General features: G+C 47.0%; 1 protein-coding gene across 12 annotated transcripts in view; it reads right to left on the minus strand.

The window, feature by feature from the left end:
• Positions 1 to 12,172: 12,172 nt before the first annotated feature.
• The window catches only part of Rap1gap2 (RAP1 GTPase activating protein 2), a 217,125-nt gene continuing 212,901 nt past the window's right edge, over positions 12,173 to 16,396 (minus strand). For all 12 annotated transcript variants that reach the window (XR_005489831.1, XM_039086002.1, XM_017597289.1 and 9 more), the window contains one exon: positions 12,173 to 16,174. The gene's annotated coding sequence lies outside the window, so the exon portion shown is untranslated. The remainder of the gene's footprint in view (positions 16,175 to 16,396) is intronic.

Here is a 16,396-nt window from a genome sequence, read left to right on the forward strand (position 1 = left end):
TTTATTAGATCTGTGTCTCAGATACTGGGAGCCTAGGAGGACTTATAAGGTCTAGGTCTCAGCCTGGCAGATCTGGATAAAGTTCACTCACCAGCTCTTTTCCTTCCCACCATGTGCTGCACCCCGGGTCAGGACCCAAAGAGTTCCCCTAGAGTCATTTTCCACCAGAGGCAAAACCCACACCAAGATGAGCTGTGTCCTTGAAACCCTCTGGTTCTCACCCAAATAGCCTTGGCCTCCGCAGTGTCCCCCATAGTTTCAGAGCGTGGAGGACCTCGGATCTGTATGTTGTCCATTCTCGCTCCCCAGAGGAACTGATCAAAGAGGCTAACACACCCTGCAGGACCTAGCGTAGGAGCAGTGAATGAAAAGCCGGGAGCTCGCTGAGCCGCGCGCGCATCCTCTCGTTCTACAGTCTTCGAGCTCCATCCAGCGGCGGCGTCCGGAATCGCGTGCGTCTTAGACAAAATTCCGAGGCTGTAATCCGTGATTCCAGAAGGATCCTCTTCTGCTCACAGAAAAGAGAAATACCTTCCACCCTATCCCACCTCACCCTACCCCCTGTCTCCGACTTTCCTTAAAATTACGTCATTCTTCCCCACAGTGACCAGCCGGTGCCGGCTCCCAGCTCTCTACATTCTCTTTTGCAAAAGTATTTGATACAAGGATGTAAAATGAAATTCAAGAAGATTCGTTCTAGGATTACGTTGGAAAAATAATATACAAACACAACGACCTATCATCCTTAGACCACCAAAGTCATTTGATAAAACAACACTCGCTAGTGATTTGAAAAACAAACATCTCTGTGGACGAGGAGTTAAAACAATAAAAGCTTTAAAAAACATAAAAAATAAAAAATCGGCGCCCTGCCTGGCACCAGCTCCTATGTCCAGGTTTCTGCCCTGTTTGAGTTCCTGTCCCAGCTTCCTTCAATGATGGACTACAATGTGGAGGTGTAAGCCAAATAAACCCTTCCTCCTCGACTTTCTTTGGTCATGGAGTTTCTTCATAGCAATAGTAAGCCTAAGACAGCTATTAAAGATTTTTATTACCAAGATGTTAGAATCCAAAGAATAGCCACATTTACTATTAAAAACATTAAAGTGAATTTGCAAATTGTCTTTCTTTTTTGTTATTTTTAGAGATATTTATTTACATTTCAAATGTTATCCCCTTCCTGTCCATAGACCCCCTATCCCTTCTGTTCTCCCCCATCTATGAGGGTGTTTCCCCACCCATCCACCCACGCCTTTCCTCCTCCGCATCCTGACATTCCTCTACACTGGGGGGGAGGGGGTACAGCCTTAGCAAGACCAAGGGCTTCTTCTCCCATTGGTGCCCAACAAGGCTAACCTCTGCTACATATGCAACTGGAGCCATGGGTCTGTCCGTGTGTACACTTTGGATGATGCTTTAGTCCCTGGGAGCTCTGGTTGGTTGGTATTGTTGTTCCTATGGGGTTGCAAACCCCTTCAGCTCCTTCAGTCCTTTCTCTAACTCCTTCAATGGGGACCCCATCCTCAGTTCAATGGTTGGCTGCAATCGTCTGCCTCTGTATTTGTCATGCTCTGGCAGAGCCTCTCAGAAGACAGCTGTATCAGGCTCCTGTCAGCATGCACTTCTTGTCATCGGCCATATTGCCTGGGTTTGGGCTGTATGTATATGGGCTGGATCTCCAGGTGGAGCAGTCTCTGGGTGGCCATTCCTTCAGTCTCTGCTCCAAACTTTGTATTTCCTCCTGTGGGTATTTTTGTTCCCCGTTCTAAGAAGGACTGAAGTATCTGCACTTTGGTTGGCCTTCTCCTTGGCCTGTGAATTGTATCTTGGGTAATTGGAGTTTTCTATGGGAGATTATGACACCAGGAGAAAAGTGTCCCTTCAGATTCATTTGCATGTACGTGAACTGTAATTACTGGTTATTAGTTATCTGAAGCTTCCAGAATTGTAAAATGACTCCAAGAGATTCTGAATCAGATAACCCAGGAAGGTGTGCCCAAGACAACACAGTTTTCACTGTTCTTCCATCCCTCAAGGCATTGTTAATCTGATTTCTCTATTTCCTGGAGCTGGGCATGCTCTTCACTGATACAACAGATAGCTTTGATACATAAGAGTTTTCTTCCAATTTTCATAGAGAATGGAAAGAGGTAGGAGCCCACGACAGGCTGAGGGAGTATTCCTAACATAAAGACTAAACTAACAGTCTCTTTACTTACAAATTACACACACACACACACACACACACACACACACACGCGGAGAGAGAGAGAAAGAGAGAGAGAGAGAGAGAGAGAGAGAGAGAGAGAGAGAGACCATCACTACCACTACCACCAGAAAGGAAGGAAGAGAGAGAGAGAGAGAGAGAGAGAGAGAGAGAGAGAGAGAGAGCTAATGACCACAGAAAATGGAGATGCACAGGAAAAGAAATGCCTGAACATAGAAAAAGAAAATGTTCAGGCACATTCATGAGTTTTATGAAATGTAAATTAAAACTATGATAAAATACTTCTCAGGCAAGGACTGGAAAGCTTTATTGAAGGTGAAAGAAATAAGGTATTTTCATACCTTGTGAAAGGATATAATCATATAGCCACTTGGAAGGACAGTTTGGGGGGAAAGGGCAGTCAAAATACATATACATTTTCCCACAATAATACTACTTCCAGGCATTTATCCCATGGGAGTGCTGGCCTACACATGCAAAAATATTTACAGATAAATATTATTTGAGCAGCCCTGCTTGCGGTCACAAAGGGTTGAGAAGAAAATAGTTAAATAGCCACATGTGCGTCTATAAGGTGGAAACCATCCAATTATTTAAAATAATGAGGCAAAGCTACAGCCACTCCCAGTATCAGGAAGCTGAGGCAGGAGGATTGCCACAAGTTCTAAGCCAGTTTAGGCTACACAGTGAGTTTCAAGACAGTCTGGGCTACTCTGTAGAACCCTGTCTTAAGTAAGTTGAAAATTGAACAAAACAGTCAGGTTTCAAGTCAGCAAGAAGGCTGTGTTTGGGCAACGGTAGCATGCTTGTTGTCCAGGTTAGTTTTACATCAACTTGGCACAAGCTAAGATCTGAAAGGAGAAAACCTCCGATGAGAAAAATGCCTCCATAAGATCCAGCTGTAGAGCATTACCTTAATTAGTGGTTGCTGGGGGAGGGACCAGACCATTGTGAATGGGACCATCCCTGGGCTGATGGTCCTGGGTTCTATATGAAAGCGAGCTGAGCAAGCCATGAAGAGCAGCACGCTCCACGGCCTCTGCACCAGGTCCTGCCTCCAGGTTCCTGCCTGTTTGAGTTCCTGTCCTGACTTCCTTTGATGATGAAGAACAATATGGAAAAATGAGCCATATAAGCCCTTTCCTCCTCAACTTGCATTTTGATCACAGTGATTCATCACAACAGAAATGCAAAGTGAGACTTTACAATTTCAGTATTACCTCAACAACTTTACTGATGTTTCCACTCACTAAACATCCAAATACTTATCAGCATAATTCAGGTTCCCACTAACACTATAATTAAGAAGGAAAAATCTACAGACTCCAGTTAGAAATGTGTTCACAATGGCTCTTTTGCTGCTCCCATCATCCATTGGGTGATTTGTGGCTACTCTGCGTCCCAATCACTGGCTGGGAACAATTGATGCGGTGAGAAGTGATCACCCAGTATTCTTGGGCCAACCAAACTCTGCCTGATGAGACTATAGATAGAACTAAATACTGCCTGCACTGCTCCTTTAAACATGGGAACTGTGGACAAACTCTGTGTGTGTGTGTGTGTGTGTGTGTGTGTGTGTGAGAGAGAGAGAGAGAGAGAGAGAGAGAGAGAGAGAGAGAGAGAGAGAGAGAGGTGGGGGGTCTCTCACTAAACCTTGGTATGGCACTTTGGCTAAGCTGGTTCCAGGCCTCTCTGTCCCCTGGTGCTGGTGTCATAGACTTACAGGGACACCCTTGGCTTTTTGTGATGGTGCAGAGGATCCTAACTCGAGTACTCATATTTTAATAGCAATCATTTTACCCACTGAGCCAGCTCCCCTGGCCAAAATGGCTTCTTCAGAGAGACGCTAAGAAAACTGGTCTAGGCCCCATTACAAGAGAAAACCCCCATAGCAATTTGAGGGGTGAAGGTTTAATATAAAGAATTATTAACTATACACTTTAATACAAAGAATTATTGACTATAAACTTTAAGGACTGTCAAAGTGACAATACAGCCACTACCCTTAAGAGTAAAAGAGATTTCCCTAGAAGAGCCATCCTACCCAAGGTCAGATCTATCTCCGCCTGGCTTTGTTCCTGGAAAATAAATCTCCATGGGTCTACACCAGAAGAATTTACTAGACATCTTTCCTCTATTCTCAGGGAGCTGTCTCACTGAAAACAATGCACTACCAGAGCACTGAGGATGTGGAGACAAGGAGGGGGGTTAGAGGACAAGTCAAGGGACAGAAAGGGCTGCTAACCACTGTGCACTTCATGAGCTGAGCACTGGAAGGGCTGTGTGCATTGTGCATGGACAGAACCTGGTCCTGAAGGGGCGCCCTGTAGTAGGGGCCAGCCCTCAAGATGCAGAGAGTGCTACAGGAACCTGCCACAGAAGCCCCTAAAAGTTTCTCCAAGTGTCACAAACAGATAGGGGGAAAGACCCTTCTGCAGGGCCTCACTTGTGCCTGGCTTGAAACACAGCCACCTGATCTGAACCTATTTCGTCATCTAGACAGTAAAGAGGGAATTCAGCAGTGCAGCTAGTGTAGCTGGACTCAGGACTGTAATAAAGCCAACAGACAATTATGCATATACTGTGTCTGAAAAAGCTTTCTGGCTGTCACAACCCCACTTTAATAGGTCCAACAACTCAACTCAAGCAAAAGAACAGAGAAAAACTGACAGCAGAAGCAAGAAGTAAACAAGAGACATGTCATTTCTGTCCTTCGAGTGCAGAGAAACACCTGCATCTTGTTAATAAGTACCCCTTTAAAGACTTAAATTAGTTTGAGCTAGTTTTGATCCCTGTGACCAAATCATCCTACTAAATACTGACTGTTAATAACGATGCCCTCAAGTTGAAGACTTAATAACAATATACATGTACACACATACATATAAGCATACAAATACACACATTCACACATACACACATGCACACATACTTGCATGCACACACATGCGCACACTCACATATACCCACACAACATACACATAATACATACATACATACATAACATACATACATACATACATACTCACATATACGCACAAATGCACACACGCGTATATATAAACATACACACATACAAATGCACACATAGATGCACAAAAACACAAACATATACACATCCATACACATACCACATACACACACAAATACACACATATATGCACATAAAAACACACACATACACAAACACAACACATGCACACACACAACATACACATACAACATATGCACACACATACATACAACACACATACACATACACATATACACACGCATACAACAGACTACACACACACACACACACACACACACACACACATCCTTTCCCACTATATTCAGTATTATATTTGAAGGATGTAGTTGAATTTCACTACCTATAAACCCTATAAACCCTATAGTCCACTTTCCTCAGATTTCTTATTAACAATGAATTGTTATAAAACCTAGAAATCCATATTTTAATTTTTTACATGTTTTAATTTACTGTGTGAGCATGCACACACCCACACATGCATGCCTGCCATGAACATGTGTAGGACTACTTGCAATAGTCAGTTCTCCCCTTCTGCCAGGTGAGGGACCCAGAGATCAAACTCAGGTTCATCAGGCATGGAGGCAAGCAAGCACCATTACTCTCTGAACCATCTAGCCAGCCCACAAGATTTCTTCGTTGGCTACATGCACACAAGCACATACACACACACACACACACACACACACACACACACACACACACACACACACACATACACACAGGCACACTCACATACATGTGTATGCAGTGTCTTACAAGGCAATCATTAAAACCCATCTGATAACCTGCACAAACTTTCCACCATCTTGTGTGTTCTGATGCCATGAGGCCTGGCCAGCATCTGCCTCATCATTTTCTCATGGAGCTGACTGGGGTCAGCTTGTTTGGTCCCTTGCTTCTCCTAAATGAGCTGTTTCGTGTTATTTTTCTACATTATGGGGCCAATTTGCCAGCTTTATTCTTGGGTCTGTCTCTTTTTTTTTTTCACTTATTTTGCCCCTAATCCTGCTAGCACGAGGGAACACTTGCCCATGCACCCATGGGGTGTGAGCATCTGCTCTTACTGACAGCTGTTCTGTTCCTGGGGGCCTCGAATCATATCTTTCCTCTGTTCATCTGTTTTAATTTGAAGAAGACAGCCAGGCTGCTTTCCATTTTAATAGAATTTCCCGTCCTTTCAACCTCACCAACTTCTCGCCCATCTATTTCCTCATGGTGCTATCTTTTCTCCCAACAGCCCCTATTTCGGAATGTCTGTCGTTCCTACAGCCATCATCCATCTTCATGTCAAATTACTCCTCTCAAGCTTCCTATTTTAGGACCTGTTCCTGGTTCTGATCTCTTTGGTATTCCTAAAAAATCCTGTTTTATAGGATATGTATTTTTCCACCTGGGCAATAATTGTGAAAAGAGTCCCCCTAGATGAGGGGTAGATTTCTCTCCATCCTGTACATTGGGACACTGTACAGAGAGGCTTCTGTCTAACCTGTAGGTAGAGAACAAGCTTCTGAGCCTGAGACTCCTCCATGGGAAATAGATTTTTAAATAATCTGTACACTGAATCCATAGCTCCCAAATCATCAGACTACAACAGAAATCTCCATGTGCTCATCTAAAATTACACATCTGATGAAGCATAGCAGTGCACCCCTTTAATCCCAGCCCTTTAGAGGGAGAGGCAGGCAGATCTCTGTAGTTCAAGGCTAACCTTGTCTACATAGCAAGCTCCAGGACAATCAGGGCTTCATAGTGATACCCTGGACAGCACACACACACCCAAAAATGCAGATCCCTGGGCCTTACCCTAGAGTGATTGAATTGTAAAATCTCAGTACCTTAAATCAGCATTCTAGAGAAAGTTTCCCTGAATGGTACTCATGCAAGGGACAGTGTGCCCTGGGTATGGAAGAGGATAGCTATACTGGTTGGTTTTCTGTGTCAACTTGATACCAGCTGGAGCCATCAGAGAGAAAGGTGCCTCAGTTGAGGAAATGCCTCCACGAGATCCAGCTGTAAGGCATTTTCTCAATCAGTTTTAATGGGGGAGGGTTGAGCCCATGGTGGGTAGTGCCATCTTTGATCTGGTAGTCCTGAGTTCTATAAGAAAGCAGGCTGAGCAATCCAGGGGAATCAAGCCAGTAAGCAGCACCCTCTTCTATAGCCTCAGCTTCAGCTCCTGCCTCCAGGTTCCTGTCCTGCTTGAGTTCTTGTCCTGATTTCCTTTGTGGAAGACCAATGATGTGGACATGTAAGCAAAATAAGCTCTTTCATCTCCAACTTGCTTTTTGGTTCCACTGTTTCACTGCAGCAATAGCAAACCTAACTGAGACAATGGCCTAAAGCCGAGATCAGTCTTCTCTAAGGTATCCGCACAGCCTGTTACTTCAGATATCATTTCCACCTGAGGAAAAGGGACAGAAAATCCTGTCTCGTAGATGACTACCATAAAGTGACTAATGTGTCTTAGATGTTCCTCTCTGGAACTTAACTCTGGCTCCCATAAGGAGTGGCTGCCACAGGAGCACACAGTGTGCTGTTAAATGACTAAGAGGGATGCTGGACTGGACCATAGCGATGATTCGCCCATCCCACACTTCAAATGCAGGGGACCACTGGAGTCAATGGAAACAAGCAGGATCTCAACAGCTGTGCAGAAGTGAGCCATGAGAATGAGCAAGAGCAGCAGTACCCACCTCAGCCCACAGCTCGATGAAGGTGTGGCTGCATTGGAAGGTGTGCAAGTGAGACTTGTGTGATGGCTGGTAACACATCAACAGGACTGGGCCTGAACACCCAGAGAGCATAGAAAGCATTAATTTTGAATGTGTCTATATGGGGCATCCAGAATCCGTTTATTGGAATTACTAGGCTGAGCAGCTATCACTCTGACCATGGACATGGGAAGCCGACAATCCAGGAGGGCCTGAAAGGAACAACGCAGAGGAAGGACAAAGTTGCTCTCTGCTCAACCTGGCATTTTCATGTGGCCTTGGCCAGCAGCTCTCCTGGTTCTCAGGCCTTCAGATCAGGACTAGACCTGTGCCATCAGCCCAGCAGATCTTGAGGTTCACATCTGAACTACACTGAAGCCAGACATCCCACAGGCTGCTCCCACCCAGTATCTGTTTCCATGAGGAGTAGCAATTACAGTCCCATGGAATCTATGGATTCTTCTAGTGGACAACTTGGATGAGGACTCCCCAGCGGCCTTGAAGAAGTTCTTGTAGAAGCTCGCTGCTATCATGGTCACTTCTGTCCAGCCCTTGACCCACTCGATCTTTCCTTTAGGCATCACAATGACAGCTGTCTAACCTGCTCCAGCTCCCTCCCCATTCTGCCTCACAGGCCTTTCCCTTAATAAATCCATCATTCCTGTCTCAGTATCTACAGAAGGACATTAGTGGAAGGGCAGACCAGCCCCTAAGCAACAGAAAATTATACCGGTCAGACAAAGGATACTTTGTTCAAACTGTTGCAATAAGGAAATGAAGTTGAACCCAACAGCAAACATGACAGAGACCAGTGGGAATTTGTAGCCAAGTGTTGAGGTGAGCAATTTTCTAAGGTGGAAAATTACCAAGAGGAACTCATATGGTGTACTGGCTGGTTTTGTGTGTCAACTTGACACAAGCTGGAGTTATCACAGAGAAAGGAGCCTCAGTTGTGGAAATGCCTCCGTGAGACCCAGCTGTAAGGCATTTTCTCAATTAGTGATCAAGATGGGAGGAGCCAGCCTATTGTGGGTGGGGCCATCCATGGGCTGGTGGTCTTGGGTTCTATAAGAGAGCAAGCTGAGCAAGCCAGGGGAAGCAAGCCAGTAAGAAACATACCTCTATGGCCTCTGCATCAGCTCCTGCTTCCTGCCCTGTGTGAGTTCCAGTCCTGACTTCCTTTGGTGATGAAGGGCAATGTGGAAGTGTAAGCTGAATAAACCCTTTCCTTCCCAACTTGCTTCTTGGTCATGATGTCGGTGCAGGAATAGGAACCCTGACTGAGACAAATGGGTATCAAGACTGAAGAAGTGCCCTGAGTGGATGCTGAGGTTGGGAGCCCTTACCCGGGTTAGATTGGGTTTTAACTTAGATGAAGCCTACTCAGAAAGTGGACTCCAAGGAGCAGGATGGAAGTTAGGTTGACAGAGTCTCTGTAACAACCCAAGGCAAGACAATTATCCCCCGATGCCAACCTCCACCAAAAAAAAGCATTGGTGAGACAAACTTTGAACTGAACATGAAGTTTAAAACAAGCTTGAAATGGGGTTAACGAATTTAACTGCAGAGTCATAGAACCAGGCAGTGATACTGGACCCAAACACACAGCAGGAGAAAAGAGAACTGGCCAGAAATCCTTTCTCCATATAGTGGGCAGAATAATGGACCCCAAGATGTCCAAGAGCTCCAAGCTTTTTGACCTAAGAAGGGGGCTGTGTGAAGATTTCAAGAATCCTAAGAACTGTCTGAGCTGGAGGTGTGCCCACTTGCTGTTAGAGTAACATGTGGAGTTCCAGGGTACCAGCAGGGTCCGAAAGTATTGGGGGCTAGTTATTGGCCCAGGTGAGTGATATCCATGCCTTTTACCGCACTTCCCACATACATGAGAATTCAGCTCCCACAAGACTCTGTCCATAAGGAATATCTCTCCTTCCTGTTTCCAGGGAGGAAAGTTGAACCCAGGAAGCAACCAAACCCTGAGGGGCAGAGCAGCATCAGATGCTCGTGTGAAAGATGTCGCTTCAGTTAGAATCTCAAACTACAAAGAGGAAGCCTACAACTACTGTTGAAGAGAAAGCACTGCTAACATGGGCTGAAGCCCCCAGCCCGGGAGACTGTAAGCATGGGGTTCCAAGCAGGACAGGGAAGCCAGTAACATTGACATGCAGGGTACCTGCTATGCCACTGTTCAGTCAGTGCCACTCTCAGTCATCTAGAACTTACCTTCATGTTAATGTCAGCTCATCAGATTCGGGTCCTAAAATGAGATGTGACTCTGACCCCGTAAGTGGAATAGAAACAACAGTCTCAATGAGCTGTTTTAGAGACGGAGATCATAATCGATTCTTCCTGAAGGCTTGTTTTTTAAAATGATATGTTGGTCCTATGCAATTGATGTAACCAGGGACAACATCAGTCAGTCTAAGACAGCTTAGACTTTTGCTCCTGCATTTTGTCTATGAGAAATATTAGGTGCATGCAGGTGACTGCACCCAGCTATATCAAGATGCACAGAACACACACACACACACACACACACACACACACACACACACACAAATACAACATACCTCAAACATCTGCTGGCTGCCTCCATGTAACCCATGTGTTCTGGACCCCGTCCATTCATCCAACTTCAGACTATGGCTCCCCTACCTCCTCACAGCTCCTAAGTGGCGACCCTTCCAATGCTCATCTTCACAGGCAAACTTCAGGCCCATTTCCAGCTGACAAAGGTTGGTCACTGATGTGTGCATTTATTTCTTAGTCATTTAGCGTGTATGAATTGTTACCAGCTTTATTAAGCTCGTATATCTTTATTTCTACTTGTCACCAATAATGTATTTGAGTGTCACACACTTAGCCCATCTTTCCCACAGTTGCAGCTTCCCAGGGTGTATTTTTAGGGACCGGTAAGACATTATAGCTAACTGGCTACCTATGTAAACGTCATCTGCTAATGTTAAGACTACTGTCCTCGGGCTGGAGAGATGGCTCAGCCGTTAAAAGGCTAGGCTCACAACCAAATATATAAGACTACTGTCCTCACTGAATCTCTGCTACTAAACAAAGCTTTTTTTTTTCAAAGTGTTTCCTCAATTAGGAATTCATTTTTTTTTTTTTTGGTTCTTTTTTGGAGCTGGGGACCGAACCCAGGGCCTTGCGCTTCCTAGGCAAGCGCTCTACCACTGAGCTAAATCCCCAGCCCCAGGAATTCATTTTTATCCTCATGCTCATATTTCTGATAGCACCTAGAGGAAGATTCAGATGCTGGCATGTTGAATAATCTGCGCAGGATCACAAAGCAAGTCCCCAACAGAGGCTTAAAACCGACCTCTTGCCTTCAAGTCTACACCCAGCGGGTCAAGCAAAGCACGTGAGTGAGTGTAGCCACTGTGAGTGAGAGGAAGGAGGATAGGAGAAGCATTTAGTTACCGGAGACTCCTTGAACAGAGAATCTGAAGAGGAGCTTGGGCGAAGGGGGGAAAATGCTAGGAGGGAGACAAGTCAGTGAGCAGCAGGAGGCTCATCTCCTCAGTACCACAGAGACTAAATAGAGTGGGTGAGCAGCTGATGGGCTAAGCAGTAAGGAGTGCCGGAGAATATGGCAAACTCGGGTCTCACCAAAGCCAGCTCTTATCAATCCATGCCTGAGTATGTCTGACTCTTTTTAAAACAGAAACTCCTTTTTTTTTTTTGGTTGTTAGTTCGACTTTGTATGTGTGTGCATGAACACATGTGATGCATGTGTACGTGGAGCACATGTTTGCACTCCTGTGCACGCATGCCCAGGACATCATTAGTCTTCTTCCCTCACTCTGGACCTTATTGACGCGAGACAGGGTCTCTCAGTGAGCGGAAAGCTTGCCATCTTCCCTTGCCTGACAAGCAAGTTCTCAGTATCTGTCTGCTTCTACACACACACACACACACACACACACACACACACACACACACACACACTGTAGGGTCACAGTCATGTGCACTCAGGCATGGGTTTTGTGGGCTGCAGATTCAGACTCAGATCTGCAGAGCAAGCAATCTTATCCAACAAACTATTTCCCGGGCACCATGTTTGTTTGTCTTGTTTGTTTTTAATATTAATAAAGTCTGTAAACAGGTTCAAACCGATAGCCACCCCCCAGGGAAAGGCCCTGCTAGAGTCTAGTGGTGCCCCACTCCAAGAAACGTGAACTCTAATGGACACAAAATATGTTATTTATTGTCAATTTCTGCAAAGACACATTTAAGCAACAAAATATACATTTTCAACCTTTTAGAATTTGTTTTATACATTAACAAATACAATGTGCTACCATAGCAATAAATTAGATGTACACTATTTACATCACATAGGCAGTCAGGATCTACAAATCACCCCCCTCACTGAGAGGAAGCAAAGAAAAGTCATCGTCACAGGGGTCACTTCCAACTACACCTCTTAGGTTCTACCACATGGGTATCTCTTCACATGGCAACACCGGCACCCTGGGAGCTGGAGATCGGGCGGGGACATCACAAGTTGGTGCATACGCTAAGGAGTGGGAAGGGGAATTACACCCTTTCACATGGGAATGTCACAGAACCAAAGACAACGACGACTAATTCCAGTCTTGCAGCCAAGCACACCATCTGGTGCAGATGGTAAGGCCCAGGCCAAAGCCACTGCCCCAGCTGCTGCTCACTACAGACCACCCTTGGCTCTGGAAGTTGTCTTCTTTCTCCCAAAGGAGTACATAGCCTGGCTGTGAAGAGACGTGGGATTGGTGTGGGCATGCAGCTGGTGCTGAAACAGACACCAGAGCTTTGTAGGATGCCTCAGAAGCCCTCTACCACTCCAGGTGGCAGGAGTAGCCTTGTTCTCTGTGTCAACCTTGCCTTTGATTGAGCGGTAACTAGAAGCTGGGGAGGGAGCATGGGGGTCCAGAGCATGGAGCTAACTTGGTTGCTGCTGGCCCAGAAACCATAAGCTCTATCTGAACCCCGGGCAACCCACACACACACACACACACACACACACACACACACACACACACACACACACACACACAACACAGCTGTCTTTGCAGACTGAGAAACAAAGAACAAAAGGTGATGTTTGAGTTGGCACCTTAAAGGGTCAAAGGAAAGAAAATGAAACTGGCTGTGCCCTGCCTAGACACCTGATCTGGGCTTTTATTACCCACCTCCATTTTAAAAGGCTGGAGAGGTCTGGACCTAGACTCGGTGGCAGGGTTCTCACTCAGCATGAGCAAGACCTTGGGGACGTCCCCAGCACCACCAAAAAAAGAGGAAGGAAGGGATGGAGAGAGGGAGGGAGAGAAGATAGACCAGAGAATTAGTTCATTTTATCACTTTCTGTCCTGATTTAGGACAAAGACACTTTTGTCCAGGTACCTTTGTCCCAGTCACTGAAAACCCAAAGAAGCACTTTATGTAAGCCCTCCCCGTCCATGTCCTTCACCCAAGCCACTGGCTGTGTCCTCGCTGACCAAGACTTCTCATGGTGGGAAACAGCAGAGACTGAGGCCCCATTAATACCCTCCACCCCCAGCACCTCTCCTGCCAATGCAGAGACCCCAGCTATTGGGCTTCCTCAAAACCCAGGCTCCAAGAAATGCAACCGCTTGCTGAGCCAACAGTAGGTAGAGTTGGTATGCAGTAGGGCCAAGGCTGTTGTGGGTCTAGTAACAGCTTTGCCACTAGGCGGCTGTGTGGCCTCAGGCAAGTTCTTTCTGTTCCTCTGGAAGATGACGTGGTCTGATGAGAAGCAAGCAGGGGCCAGAAGGCTTGGGTATCAAATGGTGCCTGGGATTGTTTTCCAAGAAACACCATTCGACATTCATTATCGCAGAGGAAACTCTGGCTTTGGCCTTCTATTCGGAGCTCTCCCACATCTGTTTCAGGTTATCCACAGAGCTGGGGGCGTCTGGATGCCTACTAACACCTGCAAAACAGTTTCCACGGTTGTGACAGGAGAATCTCTTGTGGAGGTAACAGTGGAAAGGTTCCCCCAAATCCAAGCAGAAGCATTGTCTACAGAAGCCCAGTCACATGAAGGGGTCTCAGCAAGACTCGGAGCCCTAAGACTGGATCAGAGTGTGGGAGGAACAGTCTCCAACCCAGAGGGCTGAGAGGAGGCAGAGCCCCACCATTATCCTCCTCCTGCTAAGCAGAGAGAACTTGAGCGGGGCTGTGGTACCTACTCTGGAAGCCACAGGTTGACCTGCTAGATAGACAGAGGCATGAGCAGAGGTCAGGGGCACCTCATATCCTGCCCAGAGTATCTCAGGAGCAAACCAAGGGTGAAGACCACAGCCAGGGCCTCTCACTGCCTCTGTACACAGTCAGCCATCCTATCCACTGGCCCAGAGGTAACGCCTGCAGGCAGAGTAGCCGAAGCAGTGGGGACAAAGCTTATAAGGTTTCCAGACAACATGGGACAACCTGGAAGCCCCTGGGAGACCCAGACCATAATACAACACAGCAGAACCACTAAGCAGGTAAAGCTGTCCAACACCGAGAAGGGAGCCAGAGTCCTGTCATAGTTTCAAAGAAAACACAGTCTGACCTTTCAAGTTCGAGCAGGAACCTGCCAGCAGAACACTGCCAGAATCCACCCGCCTCCTTCCAGCCCTGGGTGCTGCTACGCTGGCTTTTAATAAAAGATAAACAGATATTCTGTTGACCTTCTAACTAGAACAAGTCTTACCAGATTAGTATTTCATGTAAGCAGGTTTCCCCGAGTGGAGTGGCGGGGAGACCGCCCCTTCCCCTGGGTGCACATAAGTGCATGGGGAATGAAGGATCAAGATTGTGCTCAGATGACACAGTTACAATACCAGCCCCAAGGGCTGCCCCACCCTTCTGTACTTTGGCTTGGGAATAGGAGCCTATGCAGACAAAGCACTTGGCTGGAAATCTGGTCGTCTGCTCACTGAAATGGGGGCCCAGGACTAAGCAGTCCTGTGCCACAGACCTATGTGTACCTAATGGGCTGGGATCTTCAAGTCCCTGCTGTGCAGAGCTAGGGTTTAGCCTGGTGGATACTCTACTCCCAACCCAGGAGCAGAAAAGCCCTGCGAACCTGGAAGGCTGAGGAGCCAAGGACAGCTCCTCGGGATGAGCCGGCTCACCCAGAGAAGGCGGCCATGCAAGGAATACAGATGGCCTGTGTCTTAAAGCACGGGCTCGTGGGATCTGGGCTTCCAGGAGCCCTGCAGATGGGACAGTGGTCTAGAAACCTGCAGTTGGAGATGGAAGGAAGAAGACTGGAGAGGACTGAGCCTAGAAGCAGGCCCTAGGCAGTATCAGCCCCCTCACAGGTGACAGGACCACGGAGGTGGAAGAACACTAGATTGTTTCCACCACATACTTGACTGACCAAAACTTGCCAAGTCCGCTACATCACTCCCCTCTCTCTCGCCTAAGAGATGGCTTAAACTTTGTCTTTTCCAAAATCTCACAAAAGTGGAGACCTGAGTCCTCCTGCACTGGACTCCAGACTCCTGGCTGCCCACTACCAGGGCTTCTCCAACCACAAAGATGATCAGCAGCTTGAATAGAGTTAGAAAGGAAAAACCTTGAGACTACAGTCAAGGGAGCATGCACCCGGGTCCTGGAACACCTAGCTCTAACTTGGAGCTTCCAGCATCCTGAGCCTCCTGAGAGGACCCTGGCAGAAGGGACAGAGCTCCCTAGGCCTGGGCCAGCAGATGTGTCAGAAATGCAAAGGCATTCAACCTTGAGGATGCTGGGATATTCCTGGAAGAGCAGCCTTTCCACCATGCCCAGGAAGGCACTGTACTGTGACCCAAGACAGACAGTACCCACCCACCATTCTGCAGTTACCTCTGCTCCCCACCACACAACCCCCTTCTGTCTCTGGGGCAGACGAGCTCCCTAACTTCTCCCTGAGCCCCCTGGGACTCAGAGTCCCCCTTGCCCAAATCTTTTCCTGCATGTAAAACATGATAGTTGACTCAGAGAGCCGGTCACATCGGGAGGTCAGAAGTACAGGCTGGGGCTTTCAGGTCTGGAGAAGGATCCGGCAAGGTCATGGCCAGGTCAGGACGTGGGACAGACAGCTGGTCTGCTGGGCAGGCGACCAGTGAGACAGCAGGCCTACACGGTCAGAGTAGTAGACGGCACCCCCAAGCTGCTGGAATTAGGAGCCTTCTGTAGACCAAAGTCCACACTTCCCTGAGGAGATAAGGAAGGGAAGATGGAGAACTGGGTAAAAGAGAGATGAGAACATGCTGGAATCAGAGAGGGAACCCACTTGCCTGTGACTACACTCAGGACTAGGAGGCTACCAAGTACAATGGGCCAGGACTCAGCCCCCAGAAGCAGTGTGTAAGTATTGTGCAACGGAAGCATCCACATTCCCTCACAGGTAGTGGAGGCCAACATCACACTCCCATT

Source organism: Rattus norvegicus, chromosome 10, assembly GCF_036323735.1.
Source record: "Rattus norvegicus strain BN/NHsdMcwi chromosome 10, GRCr8, whole genome shotgun sequence".
NCBI classification, from domain to species: Eukaryota; Metazoa; Chordata; class Mammalia; order Rodentia; family Muridae; genus Rattus; species Rattus norvegicus.